Genomic DNA, 15,113 nt, shown 5'->3' with positions numbered 1-15,113 from the left:
TAAAGAGACTCAAAATAAAATGACTTTAAATAACAATGAAATAATGTGTGTTAGCATATGTATTAGAAACGTGATATTGAATGATTAATGTTGCTTTAGTAGTTGTTTTGTTTTATTTAAAGGTGAAACAGAGGAAGAAGAAGCTCAGATGAGTCTGTCCGGCTCTTCAGTTTAAGGGCTACAAATACAATAATTGTTTGACCAGGTGCGAGAGATGGATACTATGCACGCAACAGTGGATGAGACAGTGGAGCGCAAGAGCACAGCGGAATGCTCCACCAACTGCGCCACTGCTAAGTGTGAGCTGAGGCAGGACTCTGAAGATTTAAAGGATTAGTTCACTTCCAGAATAATTTACAGATAATGTACTCACCCCCTTGTCATCCAAGATGTTCATGTCTTTCTTTCTTTAGTGGTAAAGAAATTGTTTTTTTGAGGAAAGCATTCCAGGATTTTTCCCCATAATGTGGACTTCAATGGTGCCCGTGAGTTTAAACTTCCAAAATGCAGTTTAAATGCAGCTTCAAAAGGCTCTACACGATCCCAGCCGTGGAATAAGGGTCTTATCTAAGCAAAACGATGGGTCTTTTTTTTTTTTTTTTTTTCAACTTCAAAATCGTCCTACATCGCTATTTTACCTTTTTTTTTTCGTAAAGTGTGTTTGACCTTCTTTCCACATTCACCATGTATACAGTTCTGCAGCGATGTAGGACGATTTTGAAGTTGAGGAGAAAATGAGATGGTAGCTTTTTGACCTACTGTCTTGAACGGGAATGCACACAGTATGCATGCGCAACGCAGGGCTAGACAAGACAAGCATTTGTGGTTAAAAAATGTAGAAATATTAATTTACTTATGAAAATGACCGATCGTCGAAGTGAACTAATCCTTTAAAGACTTTTATTCTGAGGTTGTTCTTCGGTCATCACTTTAACGTATGCCTGTCCTGAAACAAATGTGGAGGTCTGTTTTGAACTGGTTGTCTGCTTGGAACTGTCTGTTTGTCCTGTCATGACTATGGAGGTCAGTTTTGAATGGTCTGTCTGCCCTAAACTGTCTGTCTGTCCTGTAATGACAATGGAAAGTCATTCCCCAATTTGCTGCACTCCCTGTAATGGGAATTGCTATTTAGTGTGTATGGGCAGAACACACCATCCCGAAACCCTCTACCCACCCTCCCTCTCCTGCTTCTTCCTGTCATCTGTGCTTCCTCAGCCTTGCCATCATCTGCCTCTTTGCCGCTGCTTCCTGTCAGCCCCTCACCTCACCCTCAGACGACCATCTGTGCGGTGGGACTGCTGCAGGTCTGCCAGTCTCCACTGGTGTGGCTGGAGGATCCCTTGTCTTTGCCTCCGGCCTCAGCCCGCTAACCCAGCGGCTACATCATGGCTCACAGCTAACTCGTCTCCACTGTGGCCCGTCAGTCCTCTGGCTCTGCCTCAATCAATGGGCTCCTCCCTTAGTCTTTACCACCCTGGACTTTGTTCGTTGTCCTCCTCCTGGTATCCGGCCACCTTCAGAACCTCGCCATCCCTCCGCCATTTCCTATCCCTTCCTTCTATGCAGCGTGAGGTCCCGCCTTCTGGGAGAGGGGGGGCTGGGGGTTTCACTGTTTAGTCTGTTCATTGTCATGGTTATTGATTTGATTTCATCATTATATTCAGGTGTGCTTCATTAGCTGTCATTATTTGGTCTTTACTTATGTTATGGTCTGTTCAGTTCAGTCTTTGTCTGGTATTGTAAATGTTTGCGTCTGTCAATTACTTTCCTCAGTGTTGGATTTGTTGCTGTTAAACCTTTAATCTTCTTTTGTATTTATCTTCGACACACAACCTACATGTGACACTTATTTTTTATAGACATTGCTATTCTATTTTTTTTTGTAGCAAGTTATGTATCTGTCTCTCTGTTGTACAGATATCCAGTATATTGTTTTTGTTTATTAGATGGGCGGTTGTGGTGGGCTACTTATACACAAGTGAGCACACCTTCCCACCACACACTCAAACGCAATCATGAACACATATATCTGCACTCATATAGTATACAGGTATACATACATTTTTATAAGACCTAATTAGTAAATATAGTTTGCAAGCATTTAAATAAATGATCAAATCTAAAGACTATTTACTATTTCTGCTCAATAAAACCATTCAAGTGTGAATTATATCATAATTTTAATCAAATATACAAAATAAGGCAGAATCTATATATAGGCTCGTAGGCAGAATTATACCTTTTGGTGCATGATGCCCACTGTAGTGAACAGATACATTCTCTGTCACAGAAAACAATGGACAAGAACAATAATGTTAAAATCTGGATGAAAGTATTTCGGACATATTTTTAGCTGAAAAATATTTTTGTACTTGTCTGTTTTTTTGAGAATAAAAGAATCTCTGAGGCACATGGTGCATCCCCTTTTCCTGCCGCCATTCTGAATGTATTATGTAATATCTCAAAAAAAAAAAAAAAGATACAATTAAATGGAATCGTAGACAGCACTTTGGGGGTTCAAACTGGTGTTTGGGACATAATGTTACATCTTAAATGGTTCAAAATGGCTTCCAATAGCTGTCCACTGTAGTGACCTCGATGCATCAGAGGGCTAGATAGTCAAATGCATTTTGTGTTTTTCACCACATTTACATTTGCATGTAAATACAATGATACATATACAGTTAAAACAATTATTTTGTTTGAAAAGATCACCTGCCTATTTTAAGTATTATTGAAGCTAAATGTGCAGATTCTCATTCTTAAAGGATTGTAGACATTAAACAAAACTACATGAGTGAACTTCAAAATAGTTTGAAAAGAAACTGTGCTGCTCTAGGCAATAAATAAAGACAGAAATGTTATACTATTATATGTACATTTAAACAGATAGTTCACCCAAAAAGAGTAAACTGTGTTGTTCCAAACATGTGACTTTCTTCTGTGGAAATGCTAGAGAAGATATTTTGAGAAATGTCTCAGTGTCTCTGACTGTTGCCAACATTCCTAAAAAACATAATTTTTTATGTTCCGCAGACGAATGAAAGTAAGCAATGAACACACAGGTTCAAGATCACAGTTTATGATTACATCTGATCCCAAATCAGTCAGTACATCTGCCACTGCAGCATGCCAACAGATAAATACATCTGTAACATTAAAAAAAAAAAAAAAAAAGTTTGATGATTGCTTGAAAATAGTAAGTAACAGCTGGACACATGCAGTATCTCCTCATAAATCATAATGTTTTACTGGTTTGGTTTGTTAACTTTTGAAGTCTTTTTTTATTATTATTCTTTACATTTTCTTGCAAGCTTGCAAGAATTTCTAAATTATTTCAGGATTGAAGTCTGTGTAAAGTTACTAAATAAAAGTGCTGTGAGCATGAGTTCAGCTCAGACTTCCTCCCTTGTCTGTGTGTTTGAGGTTTCATAGTGTTTCTGCTCACAGTATGAGATGTTTGAATGACCACAGTATAGAAGATATTCATCTTGATCAGACAATGAAGATCATTCAGCTTCACATCTGTGAGTTTATCACATCACATTTGATTGAAACATCAGCACTGATGAATTAGGAGTTTATTATTGTCAAAACTAGTAAACCACAAAAAAACATCAATGACACCAAAATCTACATCACTGGTAAGTTATTTTCATACTTTGATGTTTTTTTTTTTTTTGTTTGTTTGTTTTTTGTGTTACATTACAGCTTATATGTTTTGTATAAAGTGATGTTTTTATTAACAAATTTCGGGAGGAGAACACACAGATAATAGAGCTTGGCAACTGATGTCGACACTGCGCAGTGCATTCTGGGACGTAAACAAGAGGGCGCCGCCATATTGTGAGGCCACATACAGTACAGACCAAAAGTTTGGACACACCTTCTCATTCAAAGAGTTTTCTTTATTTTCATGACTATGAAAATTGTAGATTCACACTGAAGACATCAAAACTATGAATTAACACATGTGGAATTATATACATAACAAAAAAGTGTGAAACAACTGAAAATATGTCATATTCTAGGTTCTTCAAAGTAGCCACCTTTTGCTTTGAATACTGCTTTGCACACTCTTGGCATTCTCTTGATGAGCTTCAAGAGGTAGTCACCTGAAATGGTTTTCACTTCACAGGTGTGCCCTGTCAGGTTTAATAAGTGGGATTCCTTGCCTTATAAATGGGGTTGGGACCATCAGTTGTGTTGTGCAGAAGTCAGGTGGATACACAGCTGATAGTCCTACTGAATAGACTGTTAGAATTTATATTATGGCAAGAAAAAAGCAGCTAAGTAAAGAAAAACGAGTGGCCATCATTACTTTAAGAAAGGAAGGTCAGTCAGTCCGAAAAATTGGGAAAACTTTGAAAGTGTCCCCAAGTGCAGTCACAAAAACCATCAAGCGCTACAAAGAAACTGGCTCACATGCGGACCGCCCCAGGAAAGGAAGACCAAGAGTCACCTCTACTGCGGAGGATAAGTTCATCCGAGTCACCAGCCTCAGAAATCGCAGGTTAACAGCAGCTCAGATTAGAGACCAGGTCAATGCCACACAGAGTTCTAGCAGCAGACACATCTCTAGAACAACTGTTAAGAGGAGACTGTGTGAATCAGGCCTTCATGGTAGAATATCTGCTAGGAAACCACTGCTAAGGAGAGGCAACAAGCAGAAGAGACTTGTTTGGACTAAAGAACACAAGGAATGGACATTAGACCAGTGGAAATCTGTGCTTTGGTCTGATTAGTCCAAATTTGAGATCTTTGGTTCCAACCACCGTGTCTTTGTGCGACGCAGAAAAGGTGAACGGATGGACTCTACATGCCTGGTTCCCACCGTGAAGCATGGAGGAGGAGGTGTGATGGTGTGGGGGTGCTTTGCTGGTGACACTGTTGGGGATTTATTCAAAATTGAAGGCATACTGAACCAGCATGGCTACCACAGCATCTCGCAGCGGCATGCTATTCCATCCGGTTTGCGTTTAGTTGGACCATTATTTATTTTTCAACAGGACAATGACCCCAAACACACCTCCAGGCTGTGTAAGGGCTATTTGACCAAGAAGGAGAGTGATGGGGTGCTGCGCCAGATGACCTGGCCTCCACAGTCACCGGACCTGAACCCAATTGAGATGGTTTGGGGTGAGCTGGACCGCAGAGTGAAGGCAAAAGGGCCAACAAGTGCTAAGCATCTCTGGGAACTCCTTCAAGACTGATGGAAGACCATTTCAGGTGACTACCTCTTGAAGCTCATCAAGAGAATGCCAAGAGTGTGCAAAGCAGTAATCAAAGCAAAAGGTGGCTACTTTGAAGAACCTAGAATATGATATATTTTCAGTTGTTTCTCACTTTTTTATGTATATAATTCCACATGTGTTAATTCATAGTTTTGATGCCTTCAGTGTGAAACTACAATTTTCATAGTCATGAAAATAAAGAAAACTCTTTGAATGAGAAGGTGTGTCCAAACTTTTGGTCTGTACTGTATATGTGTATATATATATATATATATATTCAAATATATATTCAATGACAAATACATGTGTTTAACAGTCACTTGTCGCAACCTAAAGGTGTAATGTCACTGATATAATCTTTATCTGAATTGTCAACTTTTTAAATTATTTGCTCTCTTTTAATATATATATATATTAGATATACAGATATTTAAGATGGCATTAGAAATAGCACTTTTGTGCTTGGCTGAATCATGGTGATACTTAAAATTATTTATTTATTTTAAATAGGACATTTTAAAATTTGTCAGGAAGATGAGGTATGAAGATGCTGCCCTTCCCTACAGTAAGGAAAGCAACAGAGTAAAAGCAAAGGTGTTTGTTTGCATGCCATTCTAATAGACAACTTGTCTACGATGTGTTTAGTAAACATGAAATATGTTACTTACGCATGTTAAATACTACAAAATAATAACTTTAAACTCAAGGGCAAGTAAATGACGACAGAATTTTTGTTTTTGTCAACTATTCCTTTAAGAGTCAGTTTTAATTTCTTAAATTAGAGCTGCATGATTCTGCATATATGGATAATCCCTTTTATTTTGTTTGTTTGTTTCAAACAGACATCAAGATTATGAACATCAAACTAAAAATAAAGTGTAATTTATTAGACGTTCTGTCAAAATACTAATAACCACAGTTATTTTAAAATGTTTAAAACATTTAAAATGTTTAATCTTGAATGATTTTTTTTATTTTATTTTTTTTAATGGTCTGAATTAATGGTTAAATTAATCATTAATATGTTGTTTCATTACTGGATGAATCTGTTTTTTTAATGAATCTCTTGAATGATTCAATGACAAATACATGTGTTTAACAGTCACTTGTCGCAACCTAAAGGTGTAATGTCACTGATATAATCTTTATCTGAATTGTCAACTTTTTAAATTATTTGCTCTCTTTTAATAGGTACTGTAGACATCAGTGTTTATATCCAAACTAAACTTTTATCCCAGTACTTCTTTGATAATTTGAATAATTCTAACATAGAAAAAAAACGATAAGTTCTGTGAAAAACTTTGTGACACTGTTATATTCCTACATGTGACAAGTGCCCTCTCTTTCTAAATGCAGGTACATTGACATGAAGCACTGTATTCCAAAAGAGCTCCATGTAAACAACTCAATCAAAATAAAAATGCTCAAACCAATTACAATTTCAGTTGCTTTAGAAAGGTAGGTTAAACCTTTTCTAATCCATTACATAGGACATGTAAACACTTGATCAAATTGATAACTGATCTAGAAAAGTTTTGCGCATGTGTAATTGTCACGAATCTGGTCGGTGTCCCGTTGTCTGCTCACCACCAGATGTCACTCTCACCTCACCTACACACTCTGACTGTTGCACCACACTCCGGACTGCATCTCCCATCCTCCACCGCACTGATTGCGTCAGCCCCCGTGACCAATCAGGCGTTCTATAAAAGCCCCGGTCCTTCCCAGTGCACTTCACGGATTGTTGTATTGTTGTTATTGTTAGCGTTCCCTAGTTTCTGGTTCTGAGTTCCTAGTTCCCAGTGTTTTTGTCTTCCCGCCTGGTTTCCTCGTTTTCGACTGCCTAGCCGCCTGCCTTGTGGATTTTCGCTTGTTTAAGGACTATTCTCTATGTTTTGCCTGCGTTTCATCTGTTGCCCCTGTTTGACCCTGCCTGCTCGACTATGTATCTGTCTCGTCCATTGAATAAAGGCTCGCACATGGATCCGCTCGCCTCTCGTCTCTCACTCCCGGTTACAGAACAATCCGTCACACAAGGATCCAGCAGCTTCACTCCCGGACATTCGTTTGACATGGACACAGACAGAATTCTATGCAGAATCAAGCAGAGATCACACACACTCGAGCAGTATACCCATGAGTTTATTTCCATTTCAAACTATTCCACTCTCCCGGACTGCGTTAAAATTGAGATTTTTTGTGACGGCGTAAACCAGCCCCTCCGTACGTTGTTGAGACGCGAGAGTCCGCGGTCGTTACTGGAGGCATTTTTGAACTTTGCGCTATTATGTGTGGGTTCGCCGTGCACCGTGGGGGTCGCAGAGAGGGAACGCGACAACACGGTAATGGCGACCGCGCATCCCACTCGCAGATTGGTGGTCATGCTGGAGCACGATGCCGCAAGCATGTTTGCCGCCAGATTAAATTAGATGACCTCACAGACATGAAGAGAAAAGGAAAAATCCTTCCAATATTATTAATTAACTTACACAGCATTAAACAAACAAAAACAACAATTTTACAATGATAATAATTCTGTGTGGGTTCGCCGTGCACCGTGGGGGTCGCAGAGAGGGAACGCGACAACACGGTAATGGCGACCGCGCATCCCACTCGCAGATTGGTGGTCATGCTGGAGCACGATGCCACAAGCATGTTTGCCGCCTGGATCACTCGGGAAACGGCGGCCATGTCAGAGCGTGCTCAAGCAATGCCGATGGCTGCGGATAGCGCTGCTCTAATGGCGGCGACGGCAGAGCTGCTGCTGGTATTCCAGAGCCAAGTCAAGCTTCAGCCACTGCTCCGGAGTCAAGTCAGGCTACAGCTGAAGCCTCCAAGTCCAGTCAAGCCTCCAGGTCCAATCAAGCCTCCAGGTCCAGTCAAGCCTCCAAGTCCAGTCAAGACTCCAAGTCCAGTCAAGCTTCCAAGTCCAGTCAAGCTTCCAAGTCCAGTCAAGCTTCCAAGTCCAGCAATGTCAAGGCTGTCGTTCCTGCGTCAAGCAACGTCAAGGCTGTCGTTCCTGCGTCAAGCAACCTCAAGGCTGTGGTTCCTGAGTCAAGTAAAGTAATTGATCCTCACAAGCCAAGTTAAGTCACCATTGATCTCCATGAGTCAGATCAAGTCACTGCTGATCTCCATGAGCCAAGTCAAGTCACTGCTGATCTCCAAGAGTCAAGTCAGTTCACTACTGATCTTCATTTCATTTCATTTCATTTCATTTATTTATTCTCTTTTCATGGTAATGCAACACAAAATACCACAACAATCCAGAAACACAACAAAAAATACAATCCATGACAAAAAGAACAGGAGTAGGATGAAGATAAAATCTTATAAACTCCTATCCCATTCTAGTATTATAAAATTTACAGATTAAATTAGATGACCTCACAGACATGAAGAGAAAAGGAAAAATCCTTCCAATATTATTAATTAACTTACACAGCATTAAACAAACAAAAACAACAATTTTACAATGATAATAATTCTGTGTGGGTTCGCCGTGCACCGTGGGGGTCGCAGAGAGGGAACGCGACAACACGGTAATGGCGACCGCGCATCCCACTCGCAGATTGGTGGTCATGCTGGAGCACGATGCCGCAAGCATGTTTGCCGCCTGGATCACTCGGGAAACGGCGGCCATGTCAGAGCGTGCTCAAGCAATGCCGATGGCTGCGGATAGCGCTGCTCTAATGGCGGCGACGGCAGAGCTCGTTCACAACATGGCGGCGAAAACAGAGCTCCGTCACGTCACAGCTGCCATACCAGAGCTATATGGAGTTACAGCTGCATTTCCTGAGTCAAGTCAAGTTTCCAAGTCAAGTTGCAGCTGCGTTTCCTGAGTCAAGTCAAGTTTCCAAGTCAAGTCAAGTTGCAGCTGTGTTTCCTGAGTCTAGTCAAGTTCCCAAGTCAAGTCAAATTGCAGCTGTGTTTCCTGTGTCAAGTCAAGTCAGAGCTATTGCCCCTGTCTCAAGTCAAGTTACAGCCATCTTTCCTGAGCCACTGCACAAGATGGCTGCCTTGCCAGAGCCACTGCACATGATGGCTGCCATGCCAGAGCCACTGCACAAGATGGCCGCCGTCCCCAAGCCTCTGCACAAGATGGCTGCCTTGCCAGAGCCACTGCACATGATGGCTGCCATGCCAGAGCCACTGCACAAGATGGCCGCCATCCCCAAGCCTCTGCACAAGATGGGCGCCGTCTCCAAGCCACTCCACAATATGGCCGCCATTACAGAACCTGTGGTCAGCACCCGGACGCCACCTGTGGTCATGATGGCCCACGTGCTGGACACACCTCTAGTGACGGTATGGGCAGCTAAAATGGTGCTCCTTCATGCCGCGGCGGCTACCCCAGAGTCAAGTCAAGACACAGAGTCAGGCCAGGTCACAGCTGTGCCCCACGAGTCAAGTCAAGTCACAGTTGTTTCCCACCAGTCAAGTCACGCTACAGCTGTTGCTCCTGAGCCAAGCCATGTTGTTCCTGAGTCAAGTCACGTTACAGCTGTTGCTCCTGAGCCAAGCCATGTTGTTCATGAGTCAAGTCCCGGTACAGCGGATCTCCATGAGTCAAGCCAGGTTATAGCAGATCCTCATGAGCCAAGTCAAGCTGCTGCTGGTATTCCAGAGCCAAGTCAAGCTTCAGCCACTGCTCCGGAGTCAAGTCAGGCTACAGCTGAAGCCTCCAAGTCCAGTCAAGCCTCCAGGTCCAATCAAGCCTCCAGGTCCAGTCAAGCCTCCAAGTCCAGTCAAGACTCCAAGTCCAGTCAAGCTTCCAAGTCCAGTCAAGCTTCCAAGTCCAGTCAAGCTTCCAAGTCCAGTCAAGCTTCCAAGTCCAGCAATGTCAAGGCTGTCGTTCCTGCGTCAAGCAACGTCAAGGCTGTCGTTCCTGCGTCAAGCAACCTCAAGGCTGTGGTTCCTGAGTCAAGTAAAGTAATTGATCCTCACAAGCCAAGTTAAGTCACCATTGATCTCCATGAGTCAGATCAAGTCACTGCTGATCTCCATGAGCCAAGTCAAGTCACTGCTGATCTCCAAGAGTCAAGTCAGTTCACTACTGATCTTCATTTCATTTCATTTCATTTCATTTATTTATTCTCTTTTCATGGTAATGCAACACAAAATACCACAACAATCCAGAAACACAACAAAAAATACAATCCATGACAAAAAGAACAGGAGTAGGATGAAGATAAAATCTTATAAACTCCTATCCCATTCTAGTATTATAAAATTTACAGATTAAATTAGATGACCTCACAGACATGAAGAGAAAAGGAAAAATCCTTCCAATATTATTAATTAACTTACACAGCATTAAACAAACAAAAACAACAATTTTACAATGATAATAATTCTGACAACAAAGAAAAAAAAAAAAAAATTCGTGATCTTCACGAATCAAGTCAAGTCACAGCCAATCTCCACGAACCAAGTCAAACCACAGCTGATCTTCATGAGCCAAATGAAGTTATTGCTGTTGTTCCAGAGTCAAGCCACGTCCCGCCTGACCGCTCTGAGTCAAGCCACGTCCCACCTGACGGCCCAGGTCACGTCCTGCCCGACGGCTCAGAGCCCCATCACGACTTGTCTGACCGCCCAGAGTCAAGTCACGCCTCGTCTGACCGCCCAGAGTCAAGTCACGTCTCGTCTGACCGCCCAGAGTCCAGTCACCTCCCGCCTGACGGCCCAGAGTCAAGTCACGTCCCGCCTGACGGCCCAGAGTCAAGTCACGTCCCGCCTAACGGCCCAGAGCCTCGCCATGTTTCGTTTGACCGCCCAGAGCCACGCCATGTCTCGTCTGACATCCCAGGGTCACGGCCTGTCATGATGGCCAGCGTGCTGGACCCACCACTAGTGTCAGTGAGTGCAGCAAACATCCCAGTGGCATCGACACCTTCTAAAACCACCATTAAAGAGGTCCCGCCACCCGCCGCTGCTCTTCCCTTAATGGCAGTTGCCTTTTCGTGTGTGTGGGCTGCACACTGTTCTTCGGAGGTCCCGTCTGATCTCAAGTCTGCTCCAGAGCTCCTGTCTGATCTCAAGTCTGCTCCAGAGCTCCCGTCTGATCTCAAGTCTGCTCCAGAGCTCCCCTCACTTGGAGAAGCCATGCCAATGCCTCCTGAGGTGTCAGCCTTGGCTGTAGATCCTCCCATGGAGGCGGCATCCCTCTACAACCTCTCTGCTTCTCCCCTTATTCTGTCTGCCTCCTCTGTCTCTGCTGTTCCTAGGTCCCAGGCCATAACGCGGTTTCCTGCTCCAGAGATCCCGCCTGGTCTCAAGTCAGCTCCAGAGGCCCCGTCTGGTCTCAAGTCTGCTCCAGAGGTCCCGTCTGGTCTCAAGTCTGCTCCAGAGGTCCCGTCTGGTCTCAGGTCTGCTCCAGAGGCCTTCCCCATCAGAGAAGCTGCGCCAATGCCTCCAGAGGTGTCAGCGTCGACTGTAGAACCTCCTATGGAGGCGGCGTTATCCTGTGGTCTCTCTGCTTCTCTCCCTGTTCTCTCTGCCTCCTCTGTCCCTGCTCTCCCCAGGTCTCAGTCCATGACGCGAGTTCCTGCTCAGCCCTGGAGGGCCCTGGCGCCTCCTGTTCCGCCCTGGAGGGCCCTGGCGCCTCCTGTTCCGCCCTGGAGGGCCCTGGCGCCTCCTGTCCCATCCTCCACCGCACTGATTGCGTCAGCCCCCGTGACCAATCAGGCGTTCTATAAAAGCCCCGGTCCTTCCCAGTGCACTTCACGGATTGTTGTATTGTTGTTATTGTTAGCGTTCCCTAGTTTCTGGTTCTGAGTTTCTAGTTCCCAGTGTTTTTGTCTTTCCCGCCTGGTTTCCTCGTTTTCGACTGCTTAGCCGCCTGCCTTGTGGATTTTCGCTTGTTTAAGGACTATTCTCTATGTTTTGCCTGCGTTTCACCTGTTGCCCCTGTTTGACCCTGCCTGCTCGACTGTGTATCTGTCTCGTCCATTGAATAAAGGCTCGCACATGGATCCGCTCGCCTCTCGTCTCTCACTCCCGGTTACAGTAATGAAGTAGAAATTACATACGATGTATAAAATAAGCTGATGTTGTTGTAATATTATATTAAAATCAAGTCAAGTCAAGTCACCTTTATTTATATACCGCCTTTAACAATACAGAATTGTGATAAGGCGGATGTACAGTATTAAATAGGAAACAGTACATCAACAATGCCAAAGGCAACAGTAAACACTCACTTTTCAGGTAAAGGTAGTTAATCAAAAACAATAAAATAAAATGCAATATTGTGTTAAGAGAAAGTGTCCCCAACTAAGCAAGCCAGAGGCGACAGCGGCAAGGAACCAAAACTCCATCGGTGACAAATGGAGAAAAAAACCTTGGGAGAAACCAGGCTCAGTCGGGGGGCCAGTTCTCCTCTGGCCAAAGTTCCCGTGGTCTTGTGCCGACAGCCGTCTAGGTGATGTGGTCTTCACTGTGGATCCGTCACTGGGGCTTATCTAGTTGATGTGGACTCCGCTGACATTCAGGGCTGTAGAGGTCGTGTCTAGGTGCTGATCCACCATCTGGGCTGGGTTCGGACTGGACCTGGGGGTTAATGTGACTTTGGAAATAGGAGAGAAACAGACTGTAACGCTTTAGATTACAACCCGCAAAGAACTACGTAAGTAAACTGAATTTACGGTGTATGTTTCTGTAATTATAGTGTACCTATAAAGAACGTACATGTAGGTATAAGGGAACAATATGTTATATTTGGGTAATAAGGGGATAACAAACCAGATATTCAACCTGCAAAGAACTACATAAGTATACTGAATTTACGGTGTATGTTTCTGTAATTATAGTGTACCTATTAAAGAACGTACATGTACATTCTGTTCTGTGTAATTTCTGTTGCCAGCTCGTTTCCAAGAATAGGTCTACATAATGTTATCATGACTACACGTTAAACCCTTAAAATAAATAATATTTCTGCAATCGTTTAATCATTCATGTAATATTAACTTCGTTTGCCGTGGTGGAACACAAAGGCGTTTTCTCTAACATGCTGTGACTAACAATAGAACCATAAAATACACCGAACACGCATCATAATTACAAATTAAACAATTTTATTTGTGTGCTGTAACCCAGAAATTCAGAATCCATACGATTTGCGAGGACCAAAACCAAATTCAGGGCTTTGTCCGGCGATCTTCATCTCCATCTCTAGCAGCGAGTCCAGCAGCAACAGCCATAAACCCGTGCTAAAGTGCATTTTGCGACAGGAAAATCGGACGTTCATTGGCTCTCGCCTGCATTCGTCACAGATTACGACATGCCGTGTTTCTGGTGAGATGTGTTGGAATGACGCGCGGGCGCCTTCGAGGAGTGGATCAAGACAATAATCTGGATAATATTTTCCGCGATTAACAATTTAAATTCTGCTCTCATCCTACTGCACCTCAAACCTACTGTATTCCGCCAGAGAGGACTGCGGCTGCAAACGCATCGTTATTTGGATTACTTTTTTGTATGGCTGTTGACATTTTTGCAATAAATAAATGATTGTGATTGCACTTTCCTGTTTTTTATATTTTTATTACTGTTCAGTCATAGTTAACGTTAGGTTTAGAGGTAGAAGTGGGATTAGTGACTATAACAAAATATTTTTAGATATATTTTCAGATTGTGTGTTTATGTATTGAACCTACCCTGTAACTTCCTTGAACAAGAGGGGAACAATCGCCACTTTAATTTACAGTCCGCAGAGGGCACAATTACCCTGTAACTACATGGAACAAGAGTGTATTTTCCCAGTAATTTTAAAAAGCTTACGTATAGATACACCAAACTTACGATTTAATAGAACGCCGCCTCCATAGGAGGTTCTACAGTCGACTACTTATGCAGTTCTTTGCAGGTTGAATATCTGGTTTGTTATCCCCTTATTACCCAAATATAACATATTGTTCCCTTATACCTACATGTACGTTCTTTATAGGTACACTATAATTACAGAAACATACACAGTAAATTCAGTTTACTTACGTAGTTCTTTGCGGGTTGTAATCTAAAGCGTTACCAAACAGACTAATATTAGCGTAGATGCCATTCTTCTGACGATGCACTGAATACATCGGGTGTTATGGGAAGTGTTCCCGGTTCAGGTTGACCTAATTAGTGCAGCCTAACAATCCTTTAACGGATTTGAATTATAAGAATATGTTGATTTGTTATGTGTAAGCAAGGTTAAAGAGAAGGGTCTTTAATCTAGATTTAAACTGACAGTGTGTCTGCGTCCCGAACATTGCAGGGTAGATTGTTCCAGAGTTTGGGCGCTAGATAAGAAAATGATCTCCCGCCCGCGGTTGATTTTGATATTCTCGGTATTATCAAATTGCCAGAGTTTTGAGAACGCAGCGGACGTGAGGGACTATAATGTGATAGGAGCTCGCTCAGGTACTGAGGAGCTAAACCATTCAGGGCTTTGTAAGTAATTAGCAAGATTTTAAAATCTATACGATGTTTAATAGGGAGCCAGTGCAGTGTAGACAGAACCGGGTTAATATGATCATACTTTTTGGTTCTAGTAAGAACTCTAGCTGCTGCATTTTGGACCAGCTGGAGTTTGTTTATTAAGCGAGCAGAACAACCACCCAATAAAGCATTACAGTAATCTAACCGTGAGGTCATAAACGCATGAATTAATGTTTCAGCATTTGACATTGATAGCATAGGTCGTAATTTAGATATATTTTTGAGATGGAAAAATGCAGTTTTGCAAATATTAGAGATGAGGTTTTCAAAGGAAAGATTACCATCAAATAGCACACCTAGGTTCCTAACTGATGACGAAGAATTGACAGAACAGCCATCAAGTATTAGACAGTGTTGTAGGTTATTACACGCTGAGGTTTTAGGCCCAAT

General features: G+C 42.7%; 1 protein-coding gene across 1 annotated transcript in view; it reads left to right on the top strand.

The window, feature by feature from the left end:
- The window catches only part of LOC127160727 (NACHT, LRR and PYD domains-containing protein 12-like), a 40,189-nt gene extending 39,618 nt beyond the window's left edge, over window positions 1–571 (top strand). The window contains exon 18 of the mRNA XM_051103383.1: window positions 123–571. The gene's annotated coding sequence lies outside the window, so the exon portion shown is untranslated. The remainder of the gene's footprint in view (window positions 1–122) is intronic.
- The last annotated feature ends 14,542 nt before the right edge of the window (window positions 572–15,113 follow it).

This window comes from Labeo rohita, unplaced genomic scaffold (genome assembly GCF_022985175.1).
Source record: "Labeo rohita strain BAU-BD-2019 unplaced genomic scaffold, IGBB_LRoh.1.0 scaffold_440, whole genome shotgun sequence".
NCBI classification, from domain to species: domain Eukaryota; kingdom Metazoa; phylum Chordata; class Actinopteri; order Cypriniformes; family Cyprinidae; genus Labeo; species Labeo rohita.
The sequence above is the reverse complement of the archived record's forward strand: the minus strand, read 5'-3'. Positions and strand labels throughout refer to the sequence as shown.